Source organism: Syngnathus leptorhynchus, unplaced genomic scaffold (assembly GCF_054491065.1).
Source record: "Syngnathus leptorhynchus isolate UIUO unplaced genomic scaffold, UIUO_Slep HiC_scaffold_156, whole genome shotgun sequence".
NCBI classification, from domain to species: domain Eukaryota; kingdom Metazoa; phylum Chordata; class Actinopteri; order Syngnathiformes; family Syngnathidae; genus Syngnathus; species Syngnathus leptorhynchus.
In genome coordinates, this window is record NW_028232123.1 from 102,501 (window position 1) to 117,500 (window position 15,000).

Sequence of the window (15,000 nt, forward strand, 5' to 3'; positions counted from 1 at the left end):
GGCTGGAACTCTGCGCCGGCGTGGTCGAGCGTGAGGCCTCGGCCCTTTGGCTGCCTGGTACCTAAAACACTTCCATTGATCCAGCCACGGAGGGTGCTGGCTGGTGGCTCCATACCTCCATAGCTCCATACCTCCAGAGCTCCAGAGCTCCATAGCACCAGAGCTCCATAGCTCCATAGCACCAGAGCTCCATAATACCAGAGCTCCATAGCTCCATAGCACCAGAGCTCCATAGCTCCATAGCACCAGAGCTCCATAGCTCCATAGCACCAGAGTTCCATAGCACCAGAGCTCCATAGCTCCATAGCACCAGAGCTCCATAGCTCCATAGCACCAGCTCCATAGCTCCATAGCACCAGAGCTCCATAGCTCCATAGCACCAGAGCTCCATAGCTCCATAGCACCAGAGCTCCATAGCTCCATAGCACCAGAGCTCCATAGCTCCATAGCACCAGAGCTCCATAGCTCCATAGCACCAGAGCTCCATAGCTCCATAGCACCAGAGCTCCATAGTTCCATAGCACCAGAGCTCCATAGCTCCATAGCACCAGAGCTCCATAGCTCCATAGCTCCAGGGCTCCATAGCTCCAGGGCTCCATAGCTCCATAGCTCCAGGGCTCCATAGCTCCAGGGCTCCAGGGCTCCATAGCTCCATACCTCCAGAGCTCCATAGCTCCATACTTCCAGAGCTCCATAGCTCCATAGCGCCATACTTCCATAGCTCCATAGCTCCATACTTCCATAGCACCAGAGCTCCATACCTCCAGAGCTCCATAGCTCCAGCCTGGGTGGCTGGTGGCTCCATAGCTCCATACTTCCATAGCTCCAGTCAGAGAGTTGGCGAAAATTGCACTAAGTGCGAAAGCCCATTCATTTACAACGGCGTGTCCACAAGGCGGCGACATTTCCCCGTTACCGGTGGCTGCGCGGCGGGTGAGTGACAGAGCTTATCCGAGCGGCTGGAACTCTGCGCCGGCGTGGTCGAGCGTGAGGCCTCGGCCCTTTGGCTGCCTGGTACCTAAAACACTTCCATTGATCCAGCCTCGGAGGGTGCTGGCTGGTGGCTCCATACCTCCATAGCTCCATACCTCCAGAGCTCCAGAGCTCCATAGCACCAGAGCTCCATAGCTCCATAGCACCAGAGCTCCATAGCTCCATAGCACCAGAGCTCCATAGCTCCATAGCACCAGAGCTCCATAGCTCCATAGCACCAGAGCTCCATAGCACCAGAGCTCCATAGCTCCATAGCACCAGAGCTCCATAGCTCCATAGCACCAGAGCTCCATAGCTCCATAGCACCAGAGCTCCATAGCTCCATAGCACCAGAGCTCCATAGCACCAGAGCTCCATAGCTCCATAGCACCAGAGCTCCATAGCTCCATAGCACCAGAGCTCCATAGCTCCATAGCACCAGAGCTCCATAGCACCAGAGCTCCATAGCTCCAGCCTGGGTGGCTGGTGGCTCCATAGCTCCATACTTCCATAGCTCCAGTCAGAGAGTTGGCGAAAATTGCACTAAGTGCGAAAGCCCATTCATTTACAACGGCGTGTCCACAAGGCGGCGACATTTCCCCGTTACCGGTGGCTGCGCGGCGGGAGAGTGACAGAGCTCATCCGAGCGGCTGGAACTCTGCGCCGGCGTGGTCGAGCGTGAGGCCTCGGCACTTTGGCCGCCTGGTACCTAAACACTTCCATTGATCCAGCCACGGAGGGTGCTGGCTGGTGGCTCCATACCTCCATAGCTCCATACCTCCAGAGCTCCATAGCTCCATAGCACCAGAGCTCCATAGCTCCATAGCACCAGAGCTCCATAGCTCCATAGCACCAGAGCTCCATAGCTCCATAGCACCAGAGCTCCATAGCTCCATAGCACCAGAGCTCCATAGCTCCATAGCACCAGAGCTCCATAGCTCCATAGCACCAGAGCTCCATACCTCCATAGCTCCATACCTCCAGAGCTCCATAGCTCCATAGCACCAGAGCTCCATAGCTCCATAGCACCAGAGCTCCATAGCTCCATAGCACCAGAGCTCCATAGCTCCATAGCACCAGAGCTCCATAGCTCCATAGCACCAGAGCTCCATAGCTCCAGAGCTCCATAGCTCCAGAGCTCCATAGCTCCATAGCTCCATACTTCCATAGCTCCAGAGCTCCATGGCTCCATACTTCCATAGCTCCAGAGCTCCAGGGCTCCATAGCTCCATACCTCCAGAGCTCCATACCTCCAGAGCTCCATAGCTCCATAGCACCAGAGCTCCATAGCTCCATAGCACCAGAGCTCCATAGCACCAGAGCTCCATAGCACCAGAGCTCCATAGCTCCATAGCACCAGAGCTCCATAGCTCCATAGCACCAGAGCTCCATACTTCCAGAGCTCCATAGCTCCATAGCTCCATAGCTCCATAGCACCATAGCTCCATACTTCCAGAGCTCCATAGCTCCATAGCTCCATACTTCCATAGCTCCATAGCTCCATACTTCCATAGCACCAGAGCTCCATACTTTCAGAGCTCCATAGCTCCAGCCTGGGTGGCTGGTGGCTCCATAGCTCCATACTTCCATAGCTCCAGTCAGAGAGTTGGCGAAAATTGCACTAAGTGCGAAAGCCCATTCATTTACAAGGGCGTGTCCGCCAGGCGGCGACATTTCCCCGTTACCGGTGGCTGCGCGGCAGGAGAGTGACAGAGCTTATCCGAGCGGCTGGAACTCTGCGCCGGCGTGGTCGAACGGCTGGCCTCGGTAGTTGAGGTACCAGGGGTGGGCCGGGGAGCTCCAGGCGGGTCTTGTGAGAGAGTGAAGCCGAGCGGCTGGAACTCTCGGCCGGCGTGGTCGAGCGGCTGGCCTCGGTAGTTGAGGTACCAGGGGTGGGCCGGGGAGCTCCAGGCGGGTCTTGTGAGAGAGTGAAGCCGAGCGGCTGGAACTCTCGGCCGGCCTGGTCGAGCGGCTGGCCTCGGTAGTTGAGGTACCAGGGGTGGGCTGGGGAGCTCCAGGCGGGGCTTGTGAGAGAGTGAAGCCGAGCGGCTGGAACTCTGGGCCGGTGTGGTTGAGCCACGGAGGGTGCTGGCTGGTGGCTCCATAGCTCCATAGCTCCATAGCTTCATAGCTCCATACTTCCATAGCTCCATAGCTCCATACTTCCATAGCTCCAGACTTCCATAGCTCCATAGCTCCATACTTCCATAGCTCCATACATCCATAGCTCCATAGCTCCATACTTCCATAGCTCCATAGCTCCATAGCTCCATAGCCCCAGAGCTCCATAGCTCCATAGCTCCATAGCTCCATAGCTCCATAGCTCCAGAGCTCCAAACTTCCATAGCTCCAGAGCTCCAGCCTGGCTGGTGGCTCCATAGCTCCATACTTGCAGCCACGGAGCTGGCGAAAATTGCACTAAGTGCGAAAGCCCATTCATTTACAAGGGCGTGTCCACAAGGCGGCGACATTTCCCCGTTACCGGTGGCTGCTTAGCGGGAGAGTGGCAGAGCTTATCCGAGCGGCTGGAACTCTGCGCCGGCGTGGTCGAGCGGCTGGCCTCGGTAGTTGAGGTACCAGGGGCGGGCTGGGGAGCTCCAGGCGGGGCTTGTGAGAGAGTGAAGCCGAGCGGCTGGAACTCTGGGCCGGCCTGGTCGAGCGGCTGGCCTCGGTAGTTGAGGTACCAGGGGCGGGCTGGGGAGCTCCAGGCGGGGCTTGTGAGAGAGTGTAGCCGAGCGGCTGGAACTCTGGGCCGGCGTGGTTGAGCAGCATGCCCGCGGAGGTGGCTCTTCCATAGGCACGGAGGGTGCTGGAGCTCCACACTTCCATAGGCAGGGAGGGTGCTGGAGCTCCACACTTCCATAGGCAGGGAGGGTGCTGGAGCTCCACACTTCCATAGGCAGGGAGGGTGCTGGAGCTCCACACTTCCATAGGCAGGGAGGGTGCTGGCACATCCACACTTCCAGCCACGGAGCATGCTGGCACTTCCACCTTGCTTGCTAAGTCGGCGTGATCTTGCCCAAAAAGTCCCTCCTCACCTCCAGCTGGAAGTGGAAAAAAATCCTCCACCTGCTTGGCCGAGGTTCTGGAAGCCAGCAGCTCGCAGAATGTTGCCAAAGTTTCACTGGAAGGAAAAGAAAAGAGAAGACCGAGTGCGCATTTCACCTACCGCCGAATGTCCACAAGAGGGAAGTGTCACTCCGTCGCAGAATCTGCGCCGACGCACTCGGCACCCTTCGAATTTATGGTGCCGGTGCGGGTGTTCTGGGTGCAAAAAGGCCGCCCAAGTGGTAGAAAAAAATCAGACTTCGTCTCTTAGGTCGAAATTAATGCCAAGTTTTGAAATGCGCTGGCAGGGGTGGACCAGGGCCCGTTACAAGTGCTTAGCCGAGGTCCTGGAAGCCTAACCCGGCGTGATCTTGTGCAAAAAGCCGCTGCTGAGCTCCAGCTGGAAGTGTAAAAAGAACCGGGCTGGATCAAAAAAAGAACCGGGCGGCCCGTTAAAATTGCTTAGCCGAGGTCCTGGAACCCTAACCCGGCGTGATCTTGTGCAAAAAGCCGCTGCTGAGCTCCAGCTGGAAGTGTAAAAAGAACCGGGCTGGTTCAAAAAAAGAACCGGGCGACCCGTTAGAAGTGCTTAGCCGAGGTCCTGGAAGCCTAACCCGGCGTGATCTTGTGCGAAAAGCCGCTGCTGAGCTCCAGCTGGAAGTGGAAAAAGAACCGGGCTGGATCAAAAAAGAACCGGGCGACCCGTTAAAATTGCTTAGCCGAGGTCCTGGAAGCCTAACACGGCGTGATCTTGTGCAAAAAGCCGCTCCCGAGCTCCAGCTGGAAGTGTAAAAAGAACCAGGCTGGATAAAAAAAAAGAACCGGGCTGGATCAAAAAAAGAACCGGGCGACCCGTTAAAATTGCTTAGCCGAGGTCCTGGAAGCCTAACACGGCGTGATCTTGTGCAAAAAGCCGCTCCCGAGCTCCAGCTGGAAGTGTAAAAAGAACCGGGCTGGATAAAAAAAGAACCGGGCTGGATCAAAAAAGAACCGGGCGACCCGTTAAAATTGCTGAGCCGAGGTCCTGGAAGCCTAACACGGCGTGATCTTGTGCAAAAAGCCGCTCCCGAGCTCCAGCTGGAAGTGTAAAAAGAACCGGGCTGGATAAAAAAAGAACCGGGCTGGATCAAAAAAAGAACCGGGCGACCCGTTAAAATTGCTTAGCCGAGGTCCTGGAAGCCTAACACGGCGTGTTCTTGTGCAAAAAGCCGCTCCCGAGCTCCAGCTGGAAGTGTAAAAAGAACCGGGCTGGATAAAAAAAGAACCGGGCTGGATCAAAAAAGAACCGGGCGACCCGTTAAAATTGCTTAGCCGAGGTCCTGGAAGCCTAACACGGCGTGTTGTTGTGCAAAAAGCCGCTCCCGAGCTCCAGCTGGAAGTGTAAAAAGAACCAGGCTGGATAAAAAAAAGAACCGGGCTGGATCAAAAAAGAACCGGGCGACCCGTTAAAATTGCTGAGCCGAGGTCCTGGAAGCCTAACACGGCGTGATCTTGTGCAAAAAGCCGCTCCCGAGCTCCAGCTGGAAGTGTAAAAAGAACCGGGCTGGATAAAAAAAAGAACCGGGCTGGATCAAAAAAAGAACCGGGCGACCCGTTAAAATTGCTTAGCCGAGGTCCTGGAAGCCTAACACGGCGTGATCTTGTGCAAAAAGCCGCTGCCGAGCTCCAGCTGGAAGTGTAAAAAGAACCGGGCTGGATAAAAAAAGAACCGGGCTGGATCAAAAAAAGAACCGGGCGACCCGTTAAAATTGCTTAGCCGAGGTCCTGGAAGCCTAACACGGCGTGATCTTGTGCAAAAAGCCGCTCCCGAGCTCCAGCTGGAAGTGTAAAAAGAACCGGGCTGGATAAAAAAAGAACCGGGCTGGATCAAAAAAGAACCGGGCGACCCGTTAAAATTGCTTAGCCGAGGTCCTGGAAGCCTAACCCGGCGTGATCTTGTGCAAAAAGCCGCTCCCGAGCTCCAGCTGGAAGTGTAAAAAGAACCGGGCTGGATAAAAAAAAGAACCGGGCTGGATCAAAAAAGAACCGGGCGACCCGTTAAAATTGCTTAGCCGAGGTCCTGGAAGCCTAACACGGCGTGATCTTGTGCAAAAAGCCGCTCCCGAGCTCCAGCTGGAAGTGTAAAAAGAACCGGGCTGGATAAAAAAAGAACCGGGCTGGATCAAAAAAGAACCGGGGGACCCGTTAAAATTGCTTAGCCGAGGTCCTGGAAGCCTAACCCGGCGTGATCTTGTGCAAAAAGCCGCTCCCGAGCTCCAGCTGGAAGTGTAAAAAGAACCGGGCTGGATAAAAAAAAGAACCGGGCTGGATCAAAAAAGAACCGGGCGACCCGTTAAAATTGCTTAGCCGAGGTCCTGGAAGCCTAACACGGCGTGATCTTGTGCAAATAGCCGCTCCCGAGCTCCAGCTGGAAGTGTAAAAAGAACCAGGCTGGATAAAAAAAAGAACCGGGCTGGATCAAAAAAGAACCGGGCGACCCGTTAAAATTGCTTAGCCGAGGTCCTGGAAGCCTAACCCGGCGTGATCTTGTGCAAAAAGCCGCTCCCAAGCTCCAGCTGGAAGTGTAAAAAGAACCGGGCTGGATAAAAAAAAGAACCGGGCTGGATCAAAAAAGAACCGGGCGACCCGTTAAAATTGCTTAGCCGAGGTCCTGGAAGCCTAACACGGCGTGTTCTTGTGCAAAAAGCCGCTCCCGAGCTTCAGCTGGAAGTGTAAAAAGAACCGGGCTGGATAAAAAAAGAACCGGGCTGGATAAAAAAAAGAACCGGGCGACCCGTTAAAATTGCTTAGCCGAGGTCCTGGAAGCCTAACACGGCGTGATCTTGTGCAAAAAGCCGCTCCCGAGCTCCAGCTGGAAGTGTAAAAAGAACCGGGCTGGATAAAAAAAGAACCGGGCTGGATCAAAAAAGAACCGGGGGACCCGTTAAAATTGCTTAGCCGAGGTCCTGGAAGCCTAACCCGGCGTGATCTTGTGCAAAAAGCCGCTCCCGAGCTCCAGCTGGAAGTGTAAAAAGAACCGGGCTGGATAAAAAAAAGAACCGGGCTGGATCAAAAAAGAACCGGGCGACCCGTTAAAATTGCTTAGCCGAGGTCCTGGAAGCCTAACACGGCGTGATCTTGTGCAAATAGCCGCTCCCGAGCTCCAGCTGGAAGTGTAAAAAGAACCAGGCTGGATAAAAAAAAGAACCGGGCTGGATCAAAAAAGAACCGGGCGACCCGTTAAAATTGCTTAGCCGAGGTCCTGGAAGCCTAACCCGTCGTGATCTTGTGCAAAAAGCCGCTCCCAAGCTCCAGCTGGAAGTGTAAAAAGAACCGGGCTGGATAAAAAAAAGAACCGGGCTGGATCAAAAAAGAACCGGGCGACCCGTTAAAATTGCTTAGCCGAGGTCCTGGAAGCCTAACACGGCGTGTTCTTGTGCAAAAAGCCGCTCCCAAGCTTCAGCTGGAAGTGTAAAAAGAACCGGGCTGGATAAAAAAAGAACCGGGCTGGATCAAAAAAAGAACCGGGCGACCCGTTAAAATTGCTTAGCCGAGGTCCTGGAAGCCTAACACGGCGTGATCTTGTGCAAAAAGCCGCTCCCGAGCTCCAGCTTGAAGTGTAAAAAGAACCGGGCTGGATAAAAAAAGAACCGGGCTGGATCAAAAAAGAACCGGGGGACCCGTTAAAATTGCTTAGCCGAGGTCCTGGAAGCCTAACCCGGCGTGATCTTGTGCAAAAAGCCGCTCCCGAGCTCCAGCTGGAAGTGTAAAAAGAACCGGGCTGGATAAAAAAAAGAACCGGGCTGGATCAAAAAAGAACCGGGCGACCCGTTAAAATTGCTTAGCCGAGGTCCTGGAAGCCTAACACGGCGTGATCTTGTGCAAATAGCCGCTCCCGAGCTCCAGCTGGAAGTGTAAAAAGAACCAGGCTGGATAAAAAAAAGAACCGGGCTGGATCAAAAAAGAACCGGGCGACCCGTTAAAATTGCTTAGCCGAGGTCCTGGAAGCCTAACCCGGCGTGATCTTGTGCAAAAAGCCGCTCCCAAGCTCCAGCTGGAAGTGTAAAAAGAACCGGGCTGGATAAAAAAAAGAACCGGGCTGGATCAAAAAAGAACCGGGCGACCCGTTAAAATTGCTTAGCCGAGGTCCTGGAAGCCTAACACGGCGTGTTCTTGTGCAAAAAGCCGCTCCCGAGCTTCAGCTGGAAGTGTAAAAAGAACCGGGCTGGATAAAAAAAGAACCGGGCTGGATCAAAAAAAGAACCGGGCGACCCGTTAAAATTGCTTAGCCGAGGTCCTGGAAGCCTAACACGGCGTGATCTTGTGCAAAAAGCCGCTCCCGAGCTCCAGCTGGAAGTGTAAAAAGAACCGGGCTGGATAAAAAAAAGAACCGGGCTGGATCAAAAAAGAACCGGGCGACCCGTTAAAATTGCTTAGCCGAGGTCCTGGAAGCCTAACACGGCGTGATCTTGTGCAAAAAGCCGCTCCCGAGCTCCAGCTGGAAGTGTAAAAAGAACCGGGCTGGATAAAAAAAAAGAACCGGGCGGCCCGTTAAAATTGCTTAGCCGAGGTCCTGGAAGCCTAACCCGGCGTGATCTTGTGCAAATAGCCGCTGCCGAGCTCCAGCTGGAAGTGTGAAAAGAACCGGGCTGGATAAAAAAAAGAACCGGGCTGGATCAAAAAAGAACCGGGCGACCCGTTAAAATTGCTTAGCCGAGGTCCTGGAAGCCTAACACGGCGTGATCTTGTGCAAAAAGCCGCTCCCGAGCTCCAGCTGGAAGTGTAAAAAGAACCGGGCTGGATAAAAAAAGAACCGGGCTGGATCAAAAAAGAACCGGGCGACCCGTTAAAATTGCTTAGCCGAGGTCCTGGAAGCCTAACCCGGCGTGATCTTGCCCGAAATTCGGCCTCTATACTTCCATTTTAGGTACCAGGCGCTCATAGTGTGTTGGTCCCACTAGTCAGTGTACTGGTCCCACTCGCTAGTGTACTGGTCCCCCTAGTCAGTGTACTCATCCAGTTACCCCCCGTTTTCCAAAACACCATCGGCACGTATAAGGGGGGGACTCCTGAGAGAGATGAGGTATATGGCAGCGCAACACCAATCCGCTCCGCGCTGGTTCCCATGTCGGCTACGGATGAATAAAACCAGCCTGTCCCCCCTGGAGCTCACGAGACACGGATTTTTTTCTAAGTGCCAACGGCTCTTCCGAGCAAACGTGTCCGCTCCGGCTGGTTCCCCCGTCGGCCTCGAATGACGAAAAATGCCGGTCTCCGCCCGGAGCTCATGACAAACGAAAAATTTTCTAAGTGCCAACGGCACTAGCGAGCGAATGTGTCCGCTCGGCGCTGGTTCCCGGGTCGAACCCGGAAGACGAAAAACGCCGGTCCTCGCCCGGAGCTCATGACAAACGAAAAATTTTCTAAGTGCCAACGGCACTAGCGAGCGAATGTGTCCGCTCGGCGCTGGTTCCCGGGTCGAACCCGGAAGACGAAAAACGCCGGTCCTCGCCCGGAGCTCATGACAAACGAAAAATTTTCTAAGTGCCAACGGCACTAGCGAGCGAATGTGTCCGCTCGGCGCTGGTTCCCGGGTCGAACCCGGAAGACGAAAAACGCCGGTCTCCGCCCGGAGCTCATGACAAACGAAAAATTTTCTAAGTGCCAACGGCACTAGCGAGCGAATGTGTCCGCTCGGCGCTGGTTCCCGGGTCGGACCCGGAAGACGAAAAACGCCGGTCTCCGCCCGGAGCTCATGACAAACGAAAAATTTTCTAAGTGCCAACGGCACTAGCGAGCGAATGTGTCCGCTCGGCGCTGGTTCCCGGGTCGAACCCGGAAGACGAAAAACGCCGGTCCTCGCCCGGAGCTCATGACAAACGAAAAATTTTCTAAGTGCCAACGGCACTTGCGAGCGAATGTGTCCGCTCGGCGCTGGTTCCCGGGTCGAACCCGGAAGACGAAAAACGCCGGTCTCCGCCCGGAGCTCATGACAAACGAAAAATTTTCTAAGTGCCAACGGCACTTGCGAGCGAATGTGTCCGCTCGGCGCTGGTTCCCGGGTCGAACCCGGAAGACGAAAAACGCCGGTCTCCGCCCGGAGCTCATGACAAACGAAACATTTTCTAAGTGCCAACGGCACTTGCGAGCGAATGTGTCCGCTCGGCGCTGGTTCCCGGGTCGAACCCGGAAGACGAAAAACGCCGCTCTCCGCCCGGAGCTCATGACAAACGAAAAATTTTCTAAGTGCCAACGGCACTTGCGAGCGAATGTGTCCGCTCGGCGCTGGTTCCCGGGTCGAACCCGGAAGACGAAAAACGCCGCTCTCCTCCCGGAGCTCATGACAAACGAAAAATCTTCTAAGTGCCAACGGCACTTGCGAGCGAATGTGTCCGCTCGGCGCTGGTTCCCGGGTCGAACCCGGAAGACGAAAAACGCCGGTCCTCGCCTGGAGGTCCCAGCAAAATCAGCGAAAAAACGACTAAGTGTCAACTTTCAAAAAAACGACTAAGTGTCAACTTTCGAAAAAACGGCTAAGTGTCGACTTTCGAAAAAACGGCTAAGTGTCGCCTTTCGAAAAAACGACTAAGTGTCGCCTCTCTGAAAAAACGACTAAGTGCCCACGGCTCTGCGGGGCTTGTGAGTCCGCCCCGCGTCGGTTCGGCGGTCGGCCTCAAAAAGCGAAAAATCAGCCTCTCTCCCTGGAGCTCACCAAAAATTTGTCGAAATTTTTCTAAGTTCTCCTCGAGGTACCAGGGGGTGAGGTACCCGGGCTAAGGTGCAGTACCTTTTTTGGTCTTCAGGTGCGCCAGAGTACAATGAAATGGTCCCAGTAGTCAGTGTACTCATCGACTTTCCCCCCGTTTTCCAAAGCACCTCGTTTACGAGTATGGAGGAGATGGTGCTGGTCTCCCCACGGCGTCGGACACGCCGTCCTCGACAGCACAAGGTCGGATAGAAGACCTGGAAAGCGCCGTGGCACGCGCTGGAGGTGGGCACTTTGGCGAAAAAACGACTAAGTGTCAACTTTCGAAAAAACGGCTAAGTGTCAACTTTCGAAAAAACGGCTAAGTGTCAACTTTCGAAAAAACGACTAAGTGTCACCTCTCTGAAAAAATGGCAAAGTGTCGCCTCTCTGAAAATTTTCTAAGTGCCCACGGCTCTGCGGGCTCGTGCATCCGAGCCGCGCCGGTTCTGCAACCGGCCTAGAATGACGAAAAATAACGGTCTCCTCCTGGAGCTCAGAGCCAATTGTGGCGAAAAAGTGGCAAAGTGCCCACGGCTCTGCGGGCTCGTGCATCCGACCCGCGCCGGTTCTGCAGCCGGCCTAGAATGACGAAAAATAACGGTCTCCTCCTGGAGCTCACAGCCAACTTGGCAAAAAGTTTCTAAGTGCCCACGGCCCTGCCGAGCTTTGGCGTCCGCCCAGCGCCGGTTCCGCAGTCGGCCTCGAATGACGAAAAATAACGGTCTCCTCCTGGAGCTCACAGCCAACTTGGCAAAAAGTTTCTAAGTGCCCACGGCCCTGCCGAGCTTTGGCGTCCGCCCAGCGCCGGTTCCGCAGTCGGCCTCGAATGACGAAAAATAACGGTCTCCTCCTGGAGCTCACAGCCAACTTGGCAAAAAGTTTCTAAGTGCCCACGGCCCTGCCGAGCTTTGGCGTCCGCCCAGCGCCGGTTCCGCAGTCGGCCTCGAATGACGAAAAATAACGGTCTCCTCCTGGAGCTCACAGCCAACTTGGCAAAAAGTTTCTAAGTGCCCACGGCCCTGCCGAGCTTTGGCGTCCGCCCAGCGCCGGTTCCGCAGTCGGCCTCGAATGACGAAAAATAACGGTCTCCTCCTGGAGCTCACAGCCAACTTGGCAAAAAGTTTCTAAGTGCCCACGGCCCTGCCGAGCTTTGGCGTCCGCTCAGCGCCGGTTCCGCAGTCGGCCTCGAATGACGAAAAATAACGGTCTCCTCCTGGAGCTCACAGCCAACTTGGCAAAAAGTTTCTAAGTGCCCACGGCCCTGCCGAGCTTTGGCGTCCGCTCAGCGCCGGTTCCGCAGTCGGCCTCGAATGACGAAAAATAACGGTCTCCTCCTGGAGCTCACAGCCAACTTGGCAAAAAGTTTCTAAGTGCCCACGGCCCTGCCGAGCTTTGGCGTCCGCCCAGCGCCGGTTCCGCAGTCGGCCTCGAATGACGAAAAATAACGGTCTCCTCCTGGAGCTCACAGCCAACTTGGCAAAAAGTTTCTAAGTGCCCACGGCCCTGCCGAGCTTTGGCGTCCGCTCAGCGCCGGTTCCGCAGTCGGCCTCGAATGACGAAAAATAACGGTCTCCTCCTGGAGCTCACAGCCAACTTGGCAAAAAGTTTCTAAGTGCCCACGGCCCTGCCGAGCTTTGGCGTCCGCTCAGCGCCGGTTCCGCAGTCGGCCTCGAATGACGAAAAATAACGGTCTCCTCCTGGAGCTCACAGCCAACTTGGCAAAAAGTTTCTAAGTGCCCACGGCCCTGCCGAGCTTTGGCGTCCGCCCAGCGCCGGTTCCGCAGTCGGCCTCGAATGACGAAAAATAACGGTCTCCTCCTGGAGCTCACAGCCAACTTGGCAAAAAGTTTCTAAGTGCCCACGGCCCTGCCGAGCTTTGGCGTCCGCTCAGCGCCGGTTCCGCAGTCGGCCTCGAATGACGAAAAATAACGGTCTCCTCCTGGAGCTATCAGCCAACTTGGCAAAAAGTTTCTAAGTGTCACATCTCTGAAAAAACGACTAAGTGTCAACTTTCGAAAAAACGGCTAAGTGTCAACTTTCGAAAAAACGGCAAAGTGTCACATCTCCGAAAAAACGGCTAAGTGTCGACTTTCGAAAAAACGGCTAAGTGTCAACTTTCGAAAAAACGGCAAAGTGTCACATCTCTGAAAAAACGGCAAAGTGTCACATCTCTGAAAAAACGGCTAAGTGTCACATCTCTGAAAAAACGGCTAAGTGTCACATCTCTGAAAAAACGGCAAAGTGTCAACTTTCGAAAAAACGACAGAGTGTCGCCTCTCTGAAAAAACGACTAAGTGTCGACTCTGAGAAAATGGCAAAGTGCCCACGGCTCTGCGGGCTCGTGCATCCGACCCGCGCCGGTTCCCCAGCCGGCCTGAAATAAGGCAAAACCAGCCTCTCCGCCTGGAGCTCAGAGCCAACTTGGCGAATATTTTCTAAGTGCCCACGGCTCTGCGTGGCTACGGCGTCTGCCCAGCGCCGGTTCCTGGGTCGAACCCCGAGGACGAGGAATGCCGGTCTCCGCCTGGAGGTCCCAGCTTAATCGGCGAAAATTTTCTAAGTGCCCACGGCTCTGCCGGGCTCGTGCATCCGACCTGCGCCGGTTCCCCAGCCGGCCTGAAATAAGGCAAAACCAGGCTCTCCCCCTGGAGCTCAGAGCCAATTGTGGCGAAAAAACGACTAAGTGTCAACTTTCGAAAAAACGACTAAGTGTCAACTTTCCAAAAAAACGGCTAAGTGTCGACTTTCGAAAAAACGGCTAAGTGTCAACTTTCGAAAAAACGACTAAGTGTCGCCTCTGAAAAAACGACTAAGTGTCGCCTCTCTGAAAAAACGACTAAGTGCCCACGGCTCTGGGGGGCTTGTGAGTCCGCCCCGCGCCGGTTCGGCGGTCGGCCTCAAAAAGCGAAAAATCAGCCTCTCTCCCTGGAGCTCACCAAAAATTTGTCGAAATTTTTCTAAGTTCTCCTCGAGGTACCAGGGGGTGAGGTACCCGGGCTAAGGTGCAGTACCTTTTTTGGTCTTCAGGTGCGCCAGAGTACAATGAAATGGTCCCAGTAGTCAGTGTACTCATCGACTTTCCCCCCGTTTTCCAAAGCACCCCGTTTACGAGTATGGAGGAGATGGTGCTGGTCTCCCCACGGCGTCGGACACGCCGTCCTCGACAGCACAAGGTCGGATAGAAGACCTGAAAAGCGCCGTGGCACGCGCTGGAGGTGTTACTGTGGCGAAAAAGTGACTAAGTGTCAACTTTCGAAAAAACGGCTAAGTGTCAACTTTCGAAAAAACGGCTAAGTGTCAACTTTCGAAAAAACGGCTAAGTGTCACCTCTCTGAAAAAACGGCAAAGTGTCAACTTTCGAAAAAACGACTAAGTGTCAACTTTCGAAAAAACGACTAAGTGTCACCTCTCTGAAAAAATGGCAAAGTGTCAACTGCGAATGTGGTGGTGCATGGAAGGAAGTGGAGGACGGCCGCCTCCTTAAACACAGGCCGAAGAGGAGCGTCAGGGCCGGCTCCTTAAACACGGACCGAGTGTCGCCCTTAACACAGACCAAGCGGAGGACGGCCGCCTCCCTAAATACAGGCCGAACCGGAGCGCGAGGGCCGCTCCTTAAACACGGACCGAGTGTCGCCCTTAACACAGACCAAGGGGAGGACGGCCGCCTCCTTAAACACAGGCCGGAGAGGAGCGTCAGGGCCAGGCTCCTCAAACATGGACCGAGTGTCGCCCTTAACACAGACCAAGGGGAGGACGGCCGCCTCCTTAAACACAGGCCGGAGAGGAGCGTCAGGGCCAGGCTCCTCAAACATGGACCGAGTGTCGCCCTTAACACAGACCAAGCGGAGGACGGCCGCCTCCCTAAATACAGGCCGAACCGGAGCGCGAGTGTCGCTCCTTAAACACGGACCGAGTGGAGGACGGCCGCCTCCTTAAACACAGGCCGAACAAAATGACACAAAGTGTCAACTGCGAATGTTGTCCATCCAAGGAAGGAGCGTGATGCCCGGCCGGCTCCTTAAACACAGGCCGAGAGTCGCCCCGGACGGTCCGCCTCGCGGCGCCCGTCTGCTCGGATAAAATGACACAAAGTGTCAACTACGAATGTTGTCCATCCAAGGAGGGAGCGTGATGCCCGGCCGGCTCCGAAAACACAGGCCGAGAGTCGCCCCGGACGGTCCGCCTCGCGGCGCCCGTCTGCTCGGATAAAATGACACAAAGTGTCAACTGCGAATGTTGTCCATCCAAGGAAG